At 42.3% G+C, this 14836-nt stretch overlaps 1 protein-coding gene across 1 annotated transcript in view; it reads right to left on the reverse strand.

The window, feature by feature from the left end:
• LOC120930509 (PR domain zinc finger protein 4-like) overlaps window positions 1-14836 on the reverse strand; it is a 203027-nt gene that overhangs the window by 148370 nt on the left and 39821 nt on the right.

Below are 14836 nucleotides of genomic sequence, written 5' to 3' on the forward strand. Positions count from 1 at the left end.
ATTGGAAAATAAGTCCCTTCTGGCTAGAAGTAATGGGGAAGCCAGAAGAAATTAGCATCAAATTAAGGGAATTCCTGGACTTTAATACAGGGACGGCGCCAGAGGGAGTGGTCTGGGACGCCCTAAAGGCATTCCTTAGGGGTATATTGATACAGCAGGTAGCTAAGATTAAGAGAAACTCGAGGGAATGGGAGGAGAAAATAAGGGAGGAGGTCCTAGAGGCTGAAAAGCAATATGTGGAAAATCCAACACCGTCTAAACAACAACTATGGCTGGAGAAGCAACAGGAATACAAGTTAGTGGTTAATAAGAAAGTTGAAAATAAGCGTCTATTTCAGGAGCAGAGCGCTTATTCGGAGGGGGAAAGTGTGGGCCATACTTTGGCCCTCCTAGCAAAAACTAATATGGCACCCTCTAAAGTACCAGCAGTTAGGACGGTAGGGGGTGGGATTTCATTTGAAACATCTGTAATAGTGGACACGTTTGCAGCTTATTATAAAGACTTATATAGATCAAAAAAGGGGGAAGCTAAAGTACAGATGGAAGAATTCTTTAGAGGAATAGGAACCCCAGTTCTGTCAGAGGAAGACAGAAATGCTATGAAATCCCCAATTACATTAGTGGAACTACAACAGGCAGTCAAAGGACTCTCCAATCAAAAATCCCCAGGGCCAGATGGCCTGCCAGCGGAGATTTACAAGCAATATGGTGAGGTGCTGCTCCCGGAATTACTAAAAACGCTGAATTGGGCGATAGAAGGAGGAAGGCTACCCCCCTCAATGATGGAAGCAATTATTATAGTGCTCCAGAAGGAAGGGAAGGATCAACTAGATGCATCATCTTATAGACCCATATGTCTGCTTTGTTCAGATGTAAAAATACTGTCTAAGGTATTGGCAACGAGAATAAACAAATATATTCAGAAATTAATACATCCAGACCAATCTGGATTTATTCCAAATCGGTCAACGAGTATAAACATAAGAAGGCTGTACCTAAACTTACAGACTCCAACGGAGAATATGGGAGATAGATCTATCCTATCATTGGATGCTACCAAGGCCTTTGATAGTCTGGAGTGGGACTATCTCTGGCATGCTCTGGAGAAGTTTGGGTTTGGTCCATCTTTTATTAAATGGATAAAGCTATTGTATAATTCCCCAAGGGCCAAAATAAGAATAAATAATGAAGTTTCACAGGCGTTTGAATTGGAAAGGGGAACGAGACAGGGATGTCCACTGTCCCCCCTTCTCTTCGCTCTCGCAATCGAGCCTTTGGCGATTGCTATTAGAACAAGACAGGAAATACAGGGGTTTCAGAGAGGATCAGAGGAGGAAAAAGTCGCACTTTATGCGGACGATATCCTTCTTTTCTTGGGCAATTCTACAACTTCCCTTAAAATGGCAGTCCAAATAGTAGAAGCGTTCGGTAGATTTTCGGGCCTTGTAATAAACTGGGAAAAGTCAACACTCTTATTAGTAGACCCGGTAAGCAATATGGATGGAATAGGAATTCCTCAATTAAAAACTGGGGAGAAGATGGAGTATCTAGGTATTGTGGTAACATGTAACCCAGAACAATTTATAAATAACAACCTAGTGCCACTCCTGGGTAAATTTAAACGCAAAGCGGAGATATGGGGACATTTGCCACTATCGGTGGTTGGCCGCAGCAATTTGATTAAAATGATATGGATGCCACAATTGCTCTATATACTCCACAACTCCCCAGTGTGGATTGATAATCGATGGTTTAAAAAGATAGAGACCCTCTTTAGGACCCTAATTTGGAAAAAGGGAAAATCAAGGATCAGTCTTTGAACGCTGCAATTACCAACAAACAGAGGAGGGCTAGCGGTCCCACACCCCTATAGTTACTATTTGGCGGCACAGCTGCAGCATTTGGGGGGGTGTAGTATAGAGGGGGGAGGAAACGCAAGTGGGAAAATGATACTAAGAGGATCTCCCCACAGATCGGCGATAGAGACCTTAGAGGCCAACTCCTTCTCGGTGAAAAATCCAACAGTGAAGATGGTGGTAAGAATATGGCAAGCAGCAAAATTAGCTTTGGGCTATAAAGGATTAACAGAATATTCCCCATTATGGGACAATAATAATCTGAAAGAAATTTTGGCCATGGGGAAACTAAAGGAATGGGATAAACGGGGGATAACCAGAGTGGTACAATTGTATACAGGCTGCATATTAAAACCCTTTTCAGAGCTAAGCAGGGAATATAGCATCCCAAACTCCATGTTTTTTACTTATTTACAGGTTAGACACGCACTACATGCCCAATTTAAATTACAGCCGATAAGATGGCAAAAGCCCACGCAACTTCAAAGACTAATCAAGGGGGGGGTCCTGAAAGGTCTTATTTCAGAATTATATGAACAGATCAGCGATCAATTAATAGGAAAAGAGAAGTTGAGCAGAAACAAGCAGAGATGGGAGGAGGATATTGGACTGTTAACGAATGACCAATGGGACAGGATATTGGAACTAGGGACAAGGGTCTCATTAGCCCCGTCACAACGGGTCTCCCACGTATTCCTCCTACACCGGGTCTATTATACCCCAAAGAAACTATATGGATTCGGATGGAAGCAGGATGATAAATGTCCCAGATGTCAAAATACATCTGGGGACCTCTGGGGACCTCATCCACATGATGTGGAAATGTCCAAAATTGCATAGATATTGGGTTAAAATTTTGGACATTATAAATGCAACTTTTAGTACAACTCTGGAACTTGAAGCCAGAGTTTGTCTATTAGGATGCATTGAGGAGGGAATGGGACAGAGGGACACAGTAGAAGCAGTTACAAGATGCCTGTTCCAGGCGAGGAAACTAATAGCATTAAAATGGCAAGCACAAAATCCACCCACAGTAGAGGAATGGTTGAATGTAATGAATAGCACAATTGGAAAGGAAAGGGGAACATGGATTAGAAGGGGAAACCTCAAAAAATTTAAGGCAATATGGGAGCACTGGTTATGTAAAATAGGCCGCTCACTTTAAATTAAGGAAAGATAGGAAAAAAATAACCTAAGGGAAAGAACGGAACTAAAAAACGTGTATGCACTTTAAAAGTAAGATAAGAGAGAGGGAGGGAGGGGAGGGGTGGGAAGGGGATGAAAGGACATTCTTAATTTTTTGCAATTAATTCTTTGTATGCTCACAAAATGCACCAAGTATATAAAAAAAATGGATTTGTAAATTTTTCTGTATATCTGTATGGAAACAATAAAAAAAAGTATTGAAGTTAAAAAAAAAAGTACTTATTACACAAGAATCACCATATAGAGCATCATTTGACAACCACATCCATGGTACTATTTTGGCTTTGGTGCCGCCTTCACACTCCAAGCACCCCTTAATGGGAACTAACTGTGCCTCGGAGTGCAAAGCCGCACCATCTAAGGGGTTTTAATCATGTTCATATTGTTGATTGAGTTAGTATAACTCATAAAACAAATAAAATCCAACAAAAAAAATAATAACAACCAGTAAGATTTACCAGACAAATATGTAAAGGACTGTTAATATTCCACTATCTGTCACTTGGGTAATTCACTATCCATAAATCCCAACAAGGTTTGAATTTAGATAAATTATGGTTCCTCATAGCAAAGTACTTTTCATATACATACTGTTGTTTAACTCTGGATATGACTTCAAAAACATTAGGGGAATTTTCATTTTGTAGTAATAGTTAATTTTGCCGCTATCAAAATGTGAGTAACCACAGGTCTGTAGGTACCAAGTGTATTCCTATGCTCAATAAAGCCAACTGTGGTGATGGTAAAGTGATTAGGCCTGTGACTTAAGCAATTAAGGAGAATACTGCGTTCCAAAAACTTTTTACAGCTTTGCAGTCCCACATTATATGTAGGATGCCACCCCTTTCTCCACACTCCCTCCAGCACTTATGGGACGAATCGGAGTAGATTTGTGCCAGCCGAACTGGAGTTAGGTAGGACCCATATATATCATTTTTAAGATCAGTTCCCAACGATTCACACAGTGGGAGTGGCGAAAGCATGATTGTATAGCAGTCTGACACTCCCCTTCTGAGAAGGAAGTTCCTATTTCTTTCTCCCAGTTTAACATGTTCGAGGATTTTTTAAAAGCTCCACTATTCTGTAGTTTGGTGTAAAACCACGACAGGCCTTTGGGCCGGTCGTAGCAATTCTCATTATTTTTAATCATAATAGCGCAACAAACCTTTGTATGAAGGATAAAGGGATTTTTAATACAGCTTACCTGTAAAATCCTTTTCTTGGAGTACATCACGGGACACAGAGCGGCATATTCATTACTATGTGGGTTATATGGAGTACCTTCAGGTGATGGACACTGGCAATCTCAAACAGGAAGTCCCCTCCCTATATAACCCCCTCCCATAGGAGGAGTACCTCAGTTTTGTAGCAAGCAGTATGCCTCCCAAAATGTTCCCCATAAGAGGGGTGGGAGCTCTGTGTCCCGTGATGTACTCCAAGAAAAGGATTTTACAGGTAAGCTGTATTAAAAATCCCTTTTTCTTTCTCGTACATCCAGGACACAGAGCGGCATATTCATTACTATGTGGGATGTCCCAAAGCAATGCTTTAATGAGGGGAGGGAGACATCTTCCCAAGACAACAGGATTTAAATTAGAGGTACACTCAAAATAATAATAAATCCAACTTAGTCAAGAAAATAAATTTAAATTTAAATCAAGGGTGCCCCCGGTTCTGAGGGTCTTAAATCGCAGCCTGCAGCACTGCCTGCCCAAAGGCTGTATCCTTATTCCTTCTTACGTCCAGCTGGTAAAATTTTGTAAACGTGTGGACTGAAGACCAGGTTGCCGCCTTGCATACTTGAGCCATAGAGATCTGATGGTGTGCTGCCCAGGAGGCGCCCATGGCCCTGGTAAAATGAGCCTTAATTGACAACGGAGGAGGCAACCTCTTCAAGCCGTAGGCCTGAGTGATTAACTGTTTAATCCATCTCGAGATGGTGGATTTTGCAGCTGCCTGCCCCTTTTTGGGCCCATCCGGTAAAATGAACAACACATCTGTTTTCCGAATCTTCTCTGTAGCTTTAAGATAGACCTTCATGGCCCTGACAATATCCAGGTTATGCAGCAACCCTTCCTTTCTAGAAGTGGGTTTCGGAAAGAAGGATGGTAGTACCAAATCCTGGTTTAGGTGAAAACTGGATATAACCTTTGGTAGGAAGGAAGGATGAGGACGGAGAACCACCCTGTCCTTATGTAGAATAAGATATGGTTCCTTAAAAGATAAGGCCGCCAATTCTGACACTCTCCTGGCTGAAACTATAGTGACCAGAAATACCAACTTCCTTGTCAGTAAAACCAACGGAATCTCAGCCAACGGCTCAAAAGGTTGCTTCTGCAGAATTGATAGAACAAGATTTAAGTCCCACGGACAAAATGGCGACTTGACCGGAGGATTAATACGTAAGACCCCCTGTATGAAGGTCTTAACCAGCGAGTGGGTGGCCAGCGGCCTCTGAAACCACACTGACAGAGCTGAAATCTGTCCCTTAATTGTGCTTAATGCCAGGCCTTTATCCACTCCTAGCTGGAGAAAACGTAACACTCTATCAATGGTATATTTGCGGGAAAGCCATTTCTTGGACTCACACCAGCCTACATAGGCCCTCCAAACCCTGTAATAGATTACTCTGGAGACCGGCTTTCTAGCCCTGATCAGGGTAGAGATTACCTGCCTAGACAGACCTCTACCCCTAAGAATCAGGGATTCAGCCGCCAGGCCGTCAAATTTAGACGCCGTAATGCAGGGTGGAGGAACGGGCCTTGAGAGAGTAGGTCTGGTCGTAGAGGGAGAGTCCAAGGGTCTCCTACAGTCATCTTTGGGAGTAGTGAGTACCATGCCCTCCGGGGCCACGCTGGAGCAACCAGGATGACTGGCTTGTGCTCCACTCTGATCCTGCGCAACAGGCGGGGTAGTAACTGTAGCGGGGGAAAGGCATACAGAAGTTTGAACTGATGCCAAGGGCACACCAACGCATCGGTTCCGCAGGCCATCGGGTCCCTTGTCCAGGACATGAACCTGTCTAGCTTCTTGTTGAACCTTGATGCCATGACATCCACGTCTGGCACACCCCACTTCTGGCAGATTGTCTGAAAGACCTGGGGATGTAGAGACCATTCCCCTGGCGACAGTTTGGCGACTTAGGAAGTCCGCCTGCAGATTGTCCACTCCGGGAATGAATATTGCCGATATGCAGGGTACATGAGCTTCTGCCCATAGAAAAATCAAGCTCACTTCTCTCTGAGCGGCCTGACTCTTGGTTCCCCCTTGGTGGTTTATATATGCCACAGCTGTGGCATTGTCTGATTGTATCCTCACCGGGGACCCCTGCAATCTGGATGTCCATGCCAGGAGGGCTAGCCGAGCCGCTCTGAGCTCCAGGACATTGATGGGCAGCTGCTTGTCCGCCGCTGCCCAAGTACCTTGGCGAGTGCAACCATCCAAGACCGCTCCCCAGCCTTTCAGGCTGGCATCTGTGGTCACTATCTTCCAGGCTATGGGGCTGAAAGATTTTCCCTTTAGCAGATTCTGAGGGTTTAACCACCAGCCTAGACTTTGCCGGACTCTTGATGATAGAGTTAAAGGAAACTCCAAGGCCTGTGCTTTCTTGCTCCAAGCTGTCAGAATGGCTGCCTGTAGGACACGAGTATGGCTCTGTGCGTAAGGTACCGCCTCGAACGTGGCCACTAGCTTGCCTAGTAAACGCATACATAGGCGAACAGTTGGTTCTCTTTAGCTTAGAACCAACCGAATCAATTCCTTGATAGCCTTGACCTTTACCAGGGGCAAAAATACCTTTTGCTGAGGCGTGTCTAACCTCATGCCGAGATATTCCAACTGTTTTGAGGGTTGAAATGCTGACTTTTCTCGGTTTAGGACCCAACCGAACCTCTCCAGGTACTGAACCATGAGGGCTACTGCTCGCTCCAGGCAAGGAGGCCTAGCCCTTGCTCATGGGCTGGTACCTCTACTATCACGCCCTGGCGAAGTAGACGATCCAATGCCGCTAGCCTAACCTAGCCCTTGCTCATGGGCTGGTACCTCTACTATCACGCCCTGGCGAAGTAGACGATTCAATGCCGCTAGCAACAAGGCCTTTTTTGCTGGATCGTTCAGAACCTTTGATTCCTGGAAATGAGGCGGAGGAAACTTTTGAAACTCTAATCTGTAGCCTGTGGCCACAGAAGACCGGACCCATTTGTCGGGGATGTTGGCTTCCCAAACCTCTGCAAAGAGACAAAGCCTTCCCCCCACTCGAGTGAGTGGGGGCGCCCCTTCATAATGCAGACTTAGGGGCTGGCTTTGCTGGTTTGCGATACCATGGCTTCTTGCCTCCAGGGGCCTGTCCCTGCGACTTATTGTTAAAGTTGGATCGCGCAGGAGGCCGTCGATACTGCCTGGAATTTGAGGGCCCCGGCATAGGGGAGAGCTGCCTTTTAAAGACAGGACCCCAGAACTTATTTTTTACTGGTAGAAGGGTACTTTTGCCACTTGAAATAGTCTGAATGTATTTATCCAGATCTTCTCGGAAGAGTCGCCCTCCATGGAAGGGGAACCCCGCCAGCAGTTTCTTGCATGGGGGTTCGGCCGCCCAGTTTTTTAACCATAAGAGCCTTCTCATATGCACTAAAAATAACGATAAACGAGACGCCTGTTGGATGGAGTCCTTTATAGCATCCACCGCAAAGCACAAAGCTCTGGGAATATCAGATAGCTCCTCTGCCTGCTGGGCAGGAATGTCTTTAAGCATCTGTTTAGTCTGGTCCTTTAAAGCCTGACAGACCCCGATAGCAGCCACCGCTGGCTGTACCACTGCTCCTGCCGTAGCAAAGGAAGCTTTTAAAAGTGTTTCTAAATGTTTATCCACCGGGTCTTTAAACATTTGTATGTTTTCCACCAGGCAAGTTAATGACTTATTTACACAGGAGATGGCTGCGTCCACGGCTGGGAGCGCCCATTTTTTGGCAAACTTCTCCTCCATAGGGTAGATAATAGAAAATCTTTTAGGCGACAGAAAAATTCTGTCCGGCCGTACCCAATCCTGGAAGATTAACTCCTCTAACAGAGGATGGACCAGAAAAACTGCATTGCTCAAGGGCGCTTTTAAGGAGGCCAAAGAGGAAAATTCCGGAACCCGAGGCTCTGGTAAGGGCAACCTAAAGGCCGAGCGGACCATGTCTGTCAAAGACTGGATCCATAAACCCTCCGCTTGGGAGGCTGAAAATGGTTCCTCCACAGTAGATTCCTCAATCTCTGAACCTTCTAGGTTCTGGTCTAATTGATCCTCCTGAAATTCTAACTCCTCAGGGGAAAGAACCTCATCATCCGAGGATACACACTTAGGCGAAGAGGATCTAGTCCGCTTCTTGCCTGGAATGGAATTGGTGATCATAGCTGCTGTCGGAACATTTGGGGTTAAAAGAATACATATAAGATCGCACATTTTATATGTTTCATAGTGTTCCATATTCATAATATGTTTAGCAGAAGAGATGCCATTTTGTGTCTTAAACCTGTGACTAAGGCCTTGTTCCCAGAATGACTTATCTCTTCACAAGAGACTGGAAAAGTACACTTCAAAGGTTTTCATTGGTCTTAAGAATTGGACAGATGTATGAGCTAATGATATGTAAACATTCCGAGTCCACACAACTCACTAAGAACGCCAAGATGTCTGACAATTGTTTGACATACAGGACAATTTATGGGGGTTTTTATAGGCCCAAGTTAGAGAGGTCATAAGTCATGATTAACTCTGCTTGACCTCATCATTAGGAATAATTCCTTAGGCACCACTGCCCCCTACAGGTTAATATCGGCATTGGTTCAACGTAGTCACCCACCAAAACATAGCATCATGTGACATCGTCAGTCATGTGATAGTGAAACACACACCCAGTTCTTGGGGGAGATAAAAAGTGATTACACAAGACAGGAGGTCTGATGGGAAGAAGCTTGAGGGAGAGAGATGGCTGATCTCTGAAGGAAGCTGGAAAGCAGAGAGTGACCGCAAACATGTAGGGGCTCTCAAGAGTCCTTCATTAGGACTTTCCCTTCTCAAACAGAAAGATCTCTTAATTACTGGTAATGTATAATTTTGATCTTACATCCTCTATGCAATAGGTAGTTTAAACAGATACCAACTGTGGCCACTCTATTATCTTAGCAAGTGTTAATTGTATCTGGAATGTCTTTAACTGCAGCATGAGATACTTCAGAGTCAATTACAGAAGTAACGCACAGACGTACTGTATATATATACTTGTTACATATATCGATGCAGTGATGCAGTAGAGATAGCCTTGTGTGTTAAAAAGACATTCTTGGCCAAATTACCAATAACTGTCCACAGGACATCTTGTCCTTGTGTCTTATGTAGCAGTAGCAAGAGATATGTTTGTTATTGAGAAGAGATAATTCAATGTCAAGGTTATGTCACTAAAAGCTAAAAGGTTTTAACCACTTGCCGACCGCGCTATAGCAAAAATACTGCTACAGCGCGGTCGAGTTACTCTGACAGGACGTCCCTGGGACGTCCTCGTGCACTTCCGCGTTTGCGCGTCCCCTGGGGCGCGCTCGCGGAAGTGTCCGTGCTCGCCGGGTCTAGAAGACCCGGCGCATCACGGATGACGGTAAATTGCCGCTGATCGCGGCCGTTTACCACGTGATCGCTCCGTCAAATGACTGAGCGATCACTTGTAAACAAACCGGCGTCATTTGAGGGGGGGGGAGCCGGTGTCAGCAGTGCTGTGGCTGGATCTGTGACAACTGCAGTCACAGATCCAGCCATCCTTCCCTGCGCAATACTCTGCAATAACCCATACTCTGCCTGCAATACCCCCAATACTCTGCCTGCAATACCCCCAATACTCTGCCTGCAATACCCCCAATACTCTGCCTGCAATACCCCATACTCTGCCTGCCATACCCCATACTCTGCCTGCCATACCCCATACTCTGCCTGCCATACCCCATACTCTGCCTGCAATACCCCATACTCTGCCTGCCATACCCCATACTCTGCCTGCCATACCCCATACTCTGCCTGCCATACCCCATACTCTGCCTGCCATACCCCATACTCTGCCATACCCCATACTCTGCCATACCCCATACTCTGCCTGCCATACCCCATACTCTGCCATACCCCATACTCTGCCATACCCCATACTCTGCAATACCTCGATACTCTGCAATACCCCGATACTCTGCAATACCCCAATACTCTGCCTGCAATACCCCATACTCTGCCTGCCATACCCCATATTCTGCCTGCCATACCCCATACATTGCTATACCCCATACTCTGCCATACCCCATACTCTGCAATACCTCGATACTCTACAATACCCTGATACTCTGCAATACCCTGCGCAATACTCTGCAATACCCTGCGCAATACTCTGCAATACCCTGCGCAATACTCTGCAATACCCCAATACTCTGCAATACCCCAATACCCTGCGCGATACTCTGCAATGCCCCAATACTCCGCAATACCCCAATACTCTGCAATACCCAAATACTCCGCAATACCCCAATACTCTGCATATCTAATGTTTTGGGGTTCTATGTAATTTTCTAGCAAATAAATGGTGATTTTTTCCATGTAGGAGAGAAATGTCAGAATTGGCCTGGGTGCTCCAGAACGCCTGATGGTGCTCCCTGCATGTTGGGCCTCTGTATGTGGCCACGCCGTGTAAAAGTCGCACACTTGGGGTATCGCCATACTCGGGAGGAATAGCAGAATGTGTTTTGGGGTGTCATTCGTGGTATGCATATGCTGTGTGTGAGAAATAACCTGCGAATATGACAGAAACAAGTTTTTATTTATTTATTTTTACAGAATTTTCTGTCGTTTTTCTTTTATAGCGCAAAAAATAAAAAACCCAGAGGTGATCTAATACCACCAAAAGAAAGCTCTATTTGTGTAAAAAAAAGGACAAAAATTTCAAATGGGTACAATGTTGTATGACTGAGTAATTGTCATTCAAATTGTGAGAGCACCGAAAGCTGAAAATTGGTCTGGTTAGGAAGGGGGTTTAAGTGCCCAGTGGTCAAGTGGTTAAATACGCCAAGATGATTTAAATATGAGAGTATGAACGCCTTGTCATAATATTGTAAATAGTCTCTAAACATTCAACCATCGCTTATTTCTGATTATAGAAGCATATCAAAATTGTTGTAATACGAATTGTACCTGATGTTAGATTTTGCACTGTACCTTTAGTTAATAAATATATATATTTTAAATATTCATTTGTATTGGTTGTCCTCAAAATAGCACGGATAAAAGAATTTTAGATATCTTGTATTGTAGGAAAATTGTATTTCTCCCAAAGCACAGATATACATATTTTCATAATACAATAATATTTTTATAGTTCAGAATAAATATTCTGACGGTATATGTAGGCTTTATGCCGAGATACGTCAATGGTTCTGACATATATGGGGGCTCGTCCGGGATCTGTCAAAGTTTGAGACAAGTAATATAATTGTGCAAAATTATATATATTTTGTCATTATTAATTTTTAATCTTTTTGGAAAAAATTAAATATTGATTTTTAATAATTAATATTTGTATTGCCATTGTTAGATGCAATATTGAAAAATGACAAAGACTAAAGTTATTTTTAGTGCAGCCGGTCCTGCTGATGCAGAGAATGAAATTGGTCTGCATCACAGACAGTTTGCAAAATATCAGGTAATGTCTTCTATCAGAGAAATATGGGTAATGAAGACAGAGCTTGGTCCCTATAAGTCAGCTGACGCTGCAATAAGGACAATGGGTACTTTCAAATTTAAGCCCAATCAAAGTACCACAGAACTTTTAAAAGTTCTCAAGAAAGCCCAGGCTGTTGTAAGAAGCCCAGATTTTGAAAGCCATGCATTTTCCCAATTGTTTTTATCCCAAAAATGGATCGAGTTGGTTAAACAGAACACCATCCTTTTTACGGTTCTACAGAACCAGAGCTTCAAAAATAAATTTAAAAGCCCGCTCAAATAATGGCTTAATAAGAGCGAGAACAAAATTGAAGCTCCTCTCAATTAAAAAGTTACACTCAGTTCTAAAAACTAGAAAGTGAAGTCTAGCTGAGATGTTCAAAAATGTAAATGGCTGTTTAAAAGTTTTTTTTCCTTTCTCTGAAAGGAGTTTTTCACACCCTCCTTTGTAAAAAGGGAGGGGGGTAAAAAGAGCAGAATGATGTTGCTGGCAGCCAAAACCTTATCTTAAGGAATGTCTGTGTGATAGCAAGGGGGGGGGGGGGCATTGCTCCTTGCTTATACAAACACACACTACTGACAAAGTGAAACAAAAAACTGTTCCATGTCATTTCATTCCAAAGAATATGTTTGTTTTATATTGTTTTCCTTACAGGTATTTTATAATAACAGGATACCATAGGAAGAAATATTTAAAATAAATCCAAGCAATTATTTTTTTTCAGAAATATTTAAAATAAATCCAAAAATGTATTTTCTGAAAAATACATCAGCTAAAATTATTTATTTTATGCTGACTTGATAAATATTTCAGCACGGCCCTGAAATCAAATAAAAAGCCCAGTTGTATTTCAACTTAAAAGGGAATGAAGTAATTTATATTCCCGCAGGTATAATCAATATGCCCACGATCGATTACATATGGGTATCGATCTCCTTAAAAATATTTATATCCTATTGTGATTTTATAAAAATAATACGGTTCAATACATTTTTATTATCAAAAGATTTTTTGACAAACATATCAGCATCAACCCGACAGCGGGTGACCCGATTGATAATGGAATCATGGAGAAAGCATAAAAATCATAGTATCAATAAAAAAAGAAACATTTAAATTACCATATCAAGTATTTTTAGAAAAAAAGAGAAAAAAGAAAAAAGGAAAGAGTGAGAAAAAAAAAATGTATGGCCTCATTATTATTTATAAAAATAATAATGAGGCCATACATGTGAACCTTCTCAGTTCTCTCACAATCAGTGAGTATAAGTGAGATCCATATTTAGATGGCACCCTCATACAGGCATCTCCGATTTTCCTCTAAAAAGAAGGGGTCAGACAGGAGGATCATACTAAAGTGTATGTCCCCTGGAATATAATTGAGAGGTATGCTTGGAAGGTGATATTCTCAAATGCTCACATCCATACAGTGTATGCTGACTCTATTGAGCTTCGCAATTATACGTAATCCTACTGGGATTGTATGGTATTTTCCCCCCAGGTCAGTGACCTGGGGAATATTTATGAGGTTCATATTTATGCCAGGAATATAATCACATTAGTAGAAATTATTAAAATAGTTGATCAATCCTAAAATAAATATTTAGGTACTCACGCCCTTCAGGAAATAAATAAATGAATAATCAGTCAATCATTTATTCCTGATAATCAATGACCCAATATATCATGTGTATATTGACAACGATATATTACATTGCTTTGTTATGCACATAGATCTGGTAAATACCAAAGTGGTCCAGATTAAAATAAAACCCAAGTAGTTTCATAAATGAACATGAAGCCCTAATATAATCTTGGTTACTGCCAGATGCAGTAAACATATTAGTACCACAAAGGTCATTACTCAGACAGGTACTAATACGTTTTATTATTACCCGGCCATGTATATATAGGCCGAAGATTTTAAAAGAACCCTGCTGCATTAAAATGTTTCGCAGTCAGGATGTACACAGAAAAGATTTCAGTAGATCACACTCATGAAAGAAAAGTTTTCATAGAGTTCAAGAAAATATGTTTATGAAAAGATTCCTGTGATGTGGTATAATAGACATGCACATAGCCAGGATCCAATCTGATCCAAGTGAAAACGTACCTTGTGTTTTAAATCAAACATTGTTGTCTTTCCCTAGCTGACTATGTTTCGCTAGTGGAGACCATTAAGAATTTACAGGAGAGGAGCTTTGTAGGATCAGTGCACCGGATCTTATGATAATCCTATACCTGATATTCTTAAACCAAATGGTCATTGCGTTTGTATGCTGATCTAAGACAGCTGCATAAACAAGTATATATGTACAGCTAAGCTGTGCCATACATTGACCAATGCTTGATATAAAAATACAAAGCGCTAAGTATTTCACCACACTAAACGATGCCCAATGATGGTGGAACATTCAGGTAAGTCCTGAAGACCCATACAAGCTGGCAGTTAACGGTGGTAAGAAATAGTACAACTGAAACAGAATGTAACTTGGTCAGATAAATTCATGTTTTGAATGTGATTTTGTTTCTGTTTGTTATTTTACATAAGGCCGAGGCCTGATATACCTTCAAGAAAAAGTAACATAGGTGGATGATATTTTTGCTGAATAGCAAAATGTTTGAAAAGCGTATCCCAGAGTTCAGATATGTTCTTAACCAGTTGAGGGAGTTTGAAATTTCATTTCAGGAAGACCAATGGTGTCGCTCCAAGGTTCATCTCCTGAGGCCTACGGTTTGCAGCCTAAGTCTCGCGCCAGAAGAAAATGGAGACTGTGATGAGGTCAAGAGTATCTGCCAATATCAGTGAATTGAGGACATGTTTGGGTATGGTATGAAATATGAAATCGTATGCTTGTCATCCTAGTTTCCAACCAAGAATGCTGGAAGGTAATGTATAAGAAGAGACTTAAAAGGATCAAGAGAACGTAATGTAATAAAATGACATTGTGATATTTCTCTCTTGACTTACAGATCTCCAAATCTTATACTTCAGCATTAGTGTTGATCCTGCCATTCATGGCAGAATAATATTATAATTACATC

Source organism: Rana temporaria, chromosome 3 (assembly GCF_905171775.1).
Source record: "Rana temporaria chromosome 3, aRanTem1.1, whole genome shotgun sequence".
Lineage (NCBI taxonomy): Eukaryota > Metazoa > Chordata > Amphibia > Anura > Ranidae > Rana > Rana temporaria.